The following is a 9,310-nucleotide window of genomic DNA, read 5'->3' on the forward strand; positions in this document are numbered from 1 at the left end:
AAGACAGAAAATGTATGACGAAAGATTTGCAATTTGCTTTATCTTCAAATCTTTTCATTTAAGTTATGTTGAACGTTTCATACATTTTGCTGTGCCTCTTTTGAGCTGTGTGAGACTTTGTCATGATCATTTTGCAGAAACTGTTGAAAAGAGCATTTTTTTTGTTGGCACCAAAATTTTGAGACAATTGCTGTTTTGCTTGCATTGTAATGTCTCAGGCATTAAGGGGGAAAAAAATCCTGTTTTCGGACCCAGCTCATTGAAAAACAAAAAACACTGTTAGAAAGTGGTGTTACTGTATTCCTACTTACAGTAGTAAAATATGTCTTCATCCTTAGCTCCACCAACTCCTCCACTCTGCACTATTTTGTCCATCTAATTGCCAACTGTCCTGCAATAATTAAACTGGGAAGCATGAGGAGACACGCTGTGACATGAATGCAGGGTGTCATTCAAACACATTTCCAGCCGTTGTCTCGTTTGTAGTTTTTGTGGTACTTAGCGACTGTTGGCAACAACACAAAGACAGCTGGTACCTGCACGTGCAGGCAGTCAGGAGTTGCGAGGAGTTAATAACCACAAGCAGGACAAGAAAATAAATCGGAAAATGTTCTCTGACTAATTGAAGGGAAATAATCATCACAACAGAGTAATGTGTAGTAAGTAGTAAGTTGTGAGTCATAGACGTGCCACATTTAGGAGAAAGAGGGGTGACTTTGGAGACTCATATCTGTGGAGTTTTGGTGGAAAAATGATAGGGTTTGCGGGAAGAATAAATGTTAAAAAAAAGGATAAATAAGGATCAGTGTCCTCTTGTTAAATTGCTTCTGTAAAGTTCCAATATGTTGTGGGTGCCTACAAGAGCCAAGTGATAGTTACTTCTATGGTTTTGCACTTATTCATCATGAGGGATGTTTTGAATGCAGCTCCATGTATTCAGGGTTGGTTCCAAGTCTTCTGTGACCACAACTGGCTCCTGTTAGTGACTACATGTTTCAGACTGAACGGGAAACATGTAGCCGCCACTTCGGAAAGATGCCCAACTTGGACGACATACTCCAAGAGATCTAAGCCCACATGTCTGAATTGAGAGCTGTGAAGCAATATACCCCAAGGCCAGGGCTTCATTACAGAACACAATGCCCTCTGTGTGTGAGAAAATGTATGCTGCTAAACAACTCTGCAATGGCGTCCAGTTATTTGGAGACTTACATCACAGAATTAGCTTTTTTATTAGCTATTAGCTTCGTTTTTTTTTAGGTTGCTAGGCGCCGCCCTGTTGGCTATGGCTGCCTTTTGCAGCAGCTCTCTCTTCTCTGTCCATTCCTTGTAATTTTTTTCGTCTCTTTTTCGTAATCTTTTTATTTGAGGGGATCATTACTTTGTATGGCTCATTTGTTGGTCATGGACACCAAACCATGGCCACATTGTTTACATGTAAACTCAGCTGTTAGCAGCCTGTAGCATGTCAATGCTAACTGGTGTAAGGCCTGATGTCTTCCCACAAGGTGAGGAGAAGGAGGTGAGGACGACGTGCTGGTTCTCAGGTGTGAGCGAAGAAGTTTGGACATAGACCTGTCCTTCCATCTATCATTATTGGGAACATAAGGTCTATCTCCAGTAAGATGGACGAACTAGCTGTGCTAACCCAGCAACAGAAGGAATACCAGAGGGTAGAGTAGTATCATGCTATTCACAGGCATGGCTAATGGAGCTAACATCAGACACCAACGCCACATTGGAAGAACTTCACCTGCTGTGAGCAGACAGGATCCAGGAGACAGAGACTGAACAGACTGCTAAAGAAGCTCAGTCCTGGACCCTGTGGAGGTGGAGGCTGGCTGAACTGGACAATGAGGGACAAGCTGTCATCATCTATTTTCTTATGGACCTTTTTGCACTTTCTATACTCTTTCTTACTTTTGTTTTCTTGATTGCTGCTGTGACTTCAATTTCGTTGTACTAGTTACAATGAAAATAAAGTTCTATTCTATTCTATTCTATTCTATTCTATTCTATTCTATTCTATTCAAGACTAATGAACAATTTTGTTTTAAGGCACCAAAATCATCATAAATTAAATCTGTTGAATGATGTTTGGGTTTTATCATGAGAGCCTTGAATGTTTAGCGTTCACTGTATCTAATTATCTTTGCGCGTTACACAAAGGGTAGGAAGCTCACCTGCTGGTAATGTGTTGTGTTGCAGAGTTTCATAGTGCAAACTGCACTGGAAATCATTTTGTCAATGTTAAAATATTGGCAGTAATTTCATATTCACTACTTTACCACTTTCTTGCCAGCCATATCATTAGAAATTCAGTTTTCCACATTGAACCCTGCAAGGGCTTAGCATTAGTATCCCAATGAGTTATTTCACTTTACTGTATGGCGTTGCCAAAGCACGAGAGGTGCAGCTTGTAAATGCACAGTGGGAGCGTCACTTACATGCACACTCTCCCTGCCTGCTCAGCCATCAAATCTAACACCACCCCCACACCACTGCTGCAGAGGGAGGATCTGAGGCAGAACGACTTCGCCCCACCTTTACGCCTCTTTGCGTTTTACATCGCAGACAAGGTGGAATAGGATTGTAAATGTACTGCCTTAAAATGACGGCATGTGAGAGCCTGAGGTATCAAACTGTTGACAGTCCAGTGAAGTATTTAATTACAATCAAAAATATGTTTATTTTTGTTTTGAATATTTTGATTGCTCTGTTTATAAGATAATACTGAGGAGTCTTACAGAGTTCAGCTGTGGGGCTATGATATGATCTAAGGGCTTGGATATGATGTGAAGACTTGCTCTCATCCCCTCACTCTGGCATAGGCCCAGATGCAAAATTAAACCAAGATGTTGGTAGATTCAACATTTTACCCAAATCTCTGGGAACGGGTTTCAGTAGCAGCGGGGCATGTCGCAGAAACAATGGTGAGAGAGGCTAAAGGTTAATACACTTCAATACCAGCACACAAAACCACAGTAACAGACACAGGCACACAGAAACACACACAGGGACTTTGGGTTTAATGAAGTGCTCCAGTTCCACTAAGGGGAGATTAGGGGGCAAACTGTGGGAACGACTGGAGAACTTTCAGCTTGTAAAAAATGTCTTGATTTTACGTAAGTCATGTACAGTATGTTTTCCATAGGTTCAGGTAGGCTTTGCTGTTTCTCTGAATCAATCCACACCCCCAGTGCATGCTGGGTATGAGTGGAGGCCTGGCTGTTTGCTAGCCTGTGTATTCAACGTGGTGGGACAATAGCAGGATTCTGCCGAGCCGGGCCGTGGGAGGAAGGGGACAGAGGAGTCAATGAGTGAAGAGGCTTCTGGGATGCGTCAGTGCAAGGCCATGATGAGAGTGTGGGAGGACAGACGAAGGCTCAACTATGCGCAGAGGAGCAGCCATTCAGTCGCAACACAACCAGAGGCGCACACAGCCTACAGAGGGTGCAGGTGAAATTGAGCCATTCACCCACTTTCCCCCTGTGACATAAAGATAACAGGGACAGACTCAATCTGCAAATGATTATTAGGTTTAGGTTTTCACTGTCTATTCAGGGAAAGAGAAAAAAGGGGCTAAGGTAAATGTTAGAGAAGATGTGTCATCACGGAGTAGAAAAGGAAAAGGGGAATAACGTGAGATGCTTTTAATAAGGATGGAGAGACACGAGTTGAATCTGTTTTTCAAAATGCAGTTTTTATAATAGGCTCAAATGTGCATTCGTCCTATGAGATCACCTTTAGAAAAGTCACATACAAGATCATTCATAGTGTAGTGCTGTGATTCATAGGTGGCATGTTTAATTATGGAGGATGCTGATTTGGGTTTCATGATTTCAGGATTTGAAGGACAAAAGGGTGCTCTTTAACCGTGTTCAGAACTTTGAGATGTAGTTTTTACAGCATTGGGGAAGTTATTAAAAGTTAGTAATAAATAACTGAAAAAGAAAAAAAGGAACAGTGAAACTTTTCATGTCAGAAAGAGTCTCTGTAATTTAGGTTCTTGTATCCTAAAAAGTAAAAGACTAACTGAGAAACTCTAATTCACCTGGTTCACTGAAGATCTTAATAAAGGCAAATATTAAATTATATACGCCGTCACTGTTGTAAAGATTGAGATGAATGGGAATGTGCGCTATAACACGAACATTTGTGTGTATGTGTGTTTCAGCAAGCCTGTGTGTCCCTGAGCAGTGTCATGTGCCAGAGCGAAACCTGTCTGACGGCTTCCCTCTGATGTTATTGAGACACACAGAGCGTGGCTTAGGATTAGCCCGTTGTTAAGTGCTTGGAAGAAAACATGGAGGGTATTTGGATTTGGATTTTTAGCTGGAGCACTGCACTGGTGCCCTACGGCTGCAGAGCAGAAAAGAATTAACCCACATGCTCTTTGAGAGATTATGTGGCATTGTGCAGGACGCATCTTAATAATTATGCACTGTGGTAATGTCAGAACAAGACTTCAAGTCTTCGCAGGCATTTACTGGAATTTATAGAGCTGTAAATCGAAGACCACACATAAAAAGCTAGATTTATGAGCCATTCCAGTTATTATAACACACAGAGACAAACACACATGCGCTTTGCCATGATTAACAGCACCAAACCCTTGCAAAACCTCAAACAACACTGTTCCCATGTCAATGGGACACGTGTGTTTAATTTATCATCATTTTGAGATAAACGCAGACAAATCCATTGTCAGCACTGATGATTTGTCATTCACTCACAAAAAGCATGTTAAATAAAATGACATAAGTAGGTTTACCTCCAAAGTCAAAATAATTTCATTAAAGATTCAATCATTTCAATTTCAGAAAAAAGCCAAAACCTGAACCTGTTCAACATTAAAATTCACACTGCAAACACTGAAATCTTTTTAGACTTGATATGAGCCTCTTTCACTTGACCAGTCCAATGAAATGTCTTATTTCAAGTTATTTAATGACAAAAATGAGATCTTAATTAGAATAGAATAGAATAAAATAGAATGGAATAGAACTTTATTGTCATTCCAACAAGTACAACGAAATTGGAGTCATAGCAGCAATCAAAAAACAAAAGTAAGAAAGTGTATAGAAAGTGCAAAAAGGTCCATAAGAAAATAGATGATGACAGCTTGTCCATCATTGTCCAGTTCAGCCAGCCTCCACCTCCACAGAGTCCAGGACTGAGCTTCTTCAGCAGTCTGTTCAGTCTCTGTCTCCTGGATCCTGTCTGCTCACAGCAGGTGAAGCTCTTCCAATGTGGCGTTGGTGTCTGATGTTAGCTTTGTTAGCCATGTCTGTGAGTAGCACGATGCTACTCTGCCCTCTGGTATTACCTGTGTTGAGGGGTTAGCACAGCTAGCTCGTCCATCTTGTTGGAGATAGATCTTACGTTCCCAATAACGATGGATGGAAGGACAGGTCCATGTTGTCACTTCTTAGCTCACACCTGAGAACCAGCACGTCGTCCTCACCTCCATCTCCTCACCTTGTGGGAAGACATCAGTCCTTACACCAGTTAGCATTGACATGCTACAGGTGGCTAACAGCTGAGTTCACATGTTAACAATGCAGCTATGGTAACATGTAGGATCTCCAGACAAACACAGGAGAAAAAGTAGTAAAAATATCACTGAAGCCACAAAAAGTTTGGTGTCCATGACCAACAAATTAACCATACAAAGTAATGATTCACTCTAAATGAAAAGATTACAAAAAAAAAGAGACAAAAAATTACGAGAAACAGACAAAGAAGAGAGCTGCTGCAAAAGGCAGCCATAGCCAACAGGGCGGCGCCTAGCAGTGCCTAGCAATTGCCTGGGACAAATCAAAAAAATCTGCCAGTGGGGTAAGAGAAATGAGCTTGTCAAGTTCAGAAAACTGTCTTAAAACAAGCACATTTCTCTTACCCCACTGGCCGATTTTCTTTTACTTATTACAGGCAATTAAGACCTAATATTTGTGTTTAAATAACTTGAAATAAAACATTTTTCAGGACTGGTCAGGTGAAAGTGGCTCATACTGAGTCTAAAAGGATATTTTTTACTGAAAATAAGACATAGATGCTTGATAAGATTTCTTTTTTTTGTAGTTTAAAAATCACCTGTGTCTATATGTAGGCCTGAAACAAGGTCAAACATACTCACATTCAAACACATTCACATTCACTCACACACACACACACACACACACACACACCCTTCCTCAGACATATTCTTTGCGTCTAAATACCTGAAATATGAGGATATCGGTGCACTCCTGACCTCCTCTCCACCCTTTCAGTCCAAAGTTCTCAACCTTCCTCAGCATTTCTCACCCTTCATCAACTCCCATGTGGGGTGCAGGGTTAGAGTTCACTGACTGGGGTTTCCCCTTTCAGACTCAGCCCAGATAACAAGGACTGAGGCAGTTTTGACAGGGAAACAAGCTCTTACACACACACACACACACACAGACACACAGACACACAGACACACACACACACACACACACACACACACACACACACACACACACACACACACACACACACACACACACACACACACACATCAGTAAATGTCACACACAAAGCGACAAAAAGAGCCAGCAGTGGGGGAAAGCCCACTCAAGGTTTGAACTCATCGTTCAGGGTCGAGATTCTTGTGCAGGACCAGACCCCTCCTCAAGTTTTCACCTGTGTTTTTTCTGCCAGGGCCCATTTACACCTGATAAAGTGTGCTAATTAACACCAAAACACCATCCGAGTTGAAACTGAGAGTAAAGGGAAGGAATTTTCAGTTTTTCCCAGGAAGAAGAGAAGAGAGATGACACTGACATACAATCCTTCCTTTCTCTTTTTTCTCCAGCTTTCTTTCCCCCCTAGCTCTCTGTCTGTTGGAGCAGAGGGGTGGGATGTCTGTCTGTTCAGTGCCAGGGGCTCTGACAATGATACGGTTCAGGTCAGAGAGAAGCTGTGAAAAAGAGAAATGCACAGAGCCAGAAAGAAGGTGAAAAGGCAAGACAGGAAAATAAAGATGCATAAACAAATGAGGAAGAAAAATGTCAAAGAGAGAGTGTTGTGATACTGGAGCCTGGAGGCCCTGCTGAATGCAGGGTGTGGCTGATCTCGAGCAGGGTGAGGGGTATCATAGCTGCATGGTTCACGCTGTTTCACTTTTTCCCTCTGACAAGTAGCAGGGATGAATTCCTTGTTGCAACAGACCATCAAAGATCTATTCTTGCAGGTATAGGATCTTCTCCGGACTGGTGGCACTTTCAGTGTTCGACTTGCAAAAGAATGTGTGATATGCTCAGTATCAGCGTCTAAAAACTGACAGAGTACTATGTTCCTGGAATGAATCACAGGCGGATCTTAGTTGTACAGCCATCTTCCATATGAGGATCTTAGTGATTAGACTTCATGCATGGAAATATGTCAAGCTATCTGCTACCATCATGAAATTTCACCACAATACCACTTCTGAGTAGAAAGGCCAGGCCTTCCACTGCAGACAGATAAGCAGAGAATGGCTGCATGTTCCAAAAATAGTTGGTGGACGATTCAAAAAAATTTACCTCTACCATCATAGCCCTCATGAAGGACGTTCAGGTTTGAGTCCGGGCAAGGCAATCCCAGCCACAAAGGCAACGAGAAAAGCACTCAGAGAGTGCAGACCACTACCAGGCATATTGAGATTGTCACCCAACACTTAAGTCTTACTTTAATGTTATACTCCCTTTCAGCAGACTGTCTGCTACAGTTTGGTGTTAGTTGCAGGTTTGTATGATAATTTGTTACCTGACAGTGTTGAAAATGATGATGACCCAGTACATATTTCATATTCCAGATCTTAGTATCCAAAATATTGTCAGGATCTGGATCGTACTTTTACATCTGTAAGAAATTATGGTGACCTTGTCTTGTATTGTTTTGCAATCCGACCATTTATGGTGGAGTTATATACACATATGGTGAAAACAGCCCTATCTCACAATGATAAAGAATCCTGGATCCAGACGGTGATCCAGATCACCTCCAAAATTTAATCACTTCTTCCTTATCCCATTTTGAAGATTTCTTGAAAATTAAATCAAGATCTGTTCATAGCTTTTTGAGTTATGTTGTTCACAGACAAACAAACAAACAGACAGACGCTCCTAAAAACATGACCTCTTTGTGGAATGTAATTGCCTGGGCAATAAAATTAATCTATCGCAAAATATCTTTTCTTTGATAGAAATATGAGACATGGTCGATAGAATTTCAAAAGAGTTCATTCCCTCATGTTTTGACCAACATATGATCAGCCAATCATATCTGGGAGGAGGAGATGCAAGCATAATAATTTAGGACTGGCAGAGTGATTTATCAAACCTGAAACTGTTAGTGGTCACTGTTTTTGTGTCTATTTTTGAAAAATTTGAAAAGCAGGTGCAAACTTGCACAGTGTTACAGCTGTGGTCACTGTGGCGTGGAGGTGGATTGACGGACGAGGAAGAGAGAATTTTCCGTGTGCGTTTCAACACAGTTGGACTGTTAGAAAAAAAATAGTGGAGCTGTATCATCTATCTAACATTACTATTTCTGAGCTTCAATTTTTTTTAACTGGGGCTTAGTTTATTTTGCAAGTTGCACTAGTCTCCACCCATACATTATGAAGGTTCATCTCCTGTGCTTTCCAGAGAGCACAGGAGATGAACCTCATTCACCGGCTGCTCAGTTGAAGGATCACTGCCACTGAATGACCTCTGGACTGTTGGCAGGGCATTAACGATCAATGTCAGACCAGACGCAGCACCAACCAGCTGCCTCATTCGCAACGATGGCCCGAGTGTCACGGCGTGCGCCACATTGGACACAGCTCTCACCTCCTGTGCAGCAGCCTGTGACCCATAAGTCTGAGTTCTCCACCTCCATGGCTTCCAAACTTCATCCTCCATTTTCGGCCTCTCTGCTCTCCCAAACTCTCCATGGTGACAGCAGGCAGCACGCACTAAATCCTCATTTAAAGAGAGCAGTTTGCACCTGTTATCACCACTGATAATAGAAGTAGATGTACCTGTTTTATTTATTTGAAGTAGTTATATAATGTTCTTCAGTACATCTGTCATGTTCAACCTCTGACCAAAAAATAAACCAAGTCAAAAATGACCTTCTGACGTCTTCCCAACTCACTTAGGACTATCAGAGCATATACCCATGACAAAATAGTTATTTGATTTACATTTTGATAGGAGTTTTTTTCATATTGCCCAGCCCTAGTCTGTAGTTAACAGTCCAGCTGATCTTTTTGCACAGAGTCTAAATTGAAAGGCAGATGTTTGCTGTTGGAAGA

The sequence above is a fragment of the Halichoeres trimaculatus genome, unplaced genomic scaffold, assembly GCF_033239565.1.
Source record: "Halichoeres trimaculatus isolate MK-OKI-2021-1 unplaced genomic scaffold, fHalTri1.1 fHalTri1_scaffold_11, whole genome shotgun sequence".
Classification (NCBI taxonomy): Eukaryota; Metazoa; Chordata; class Actinopteri; order Labriformes; family Labridae; genus Halichoeres; species Halichoeres trimaculatus.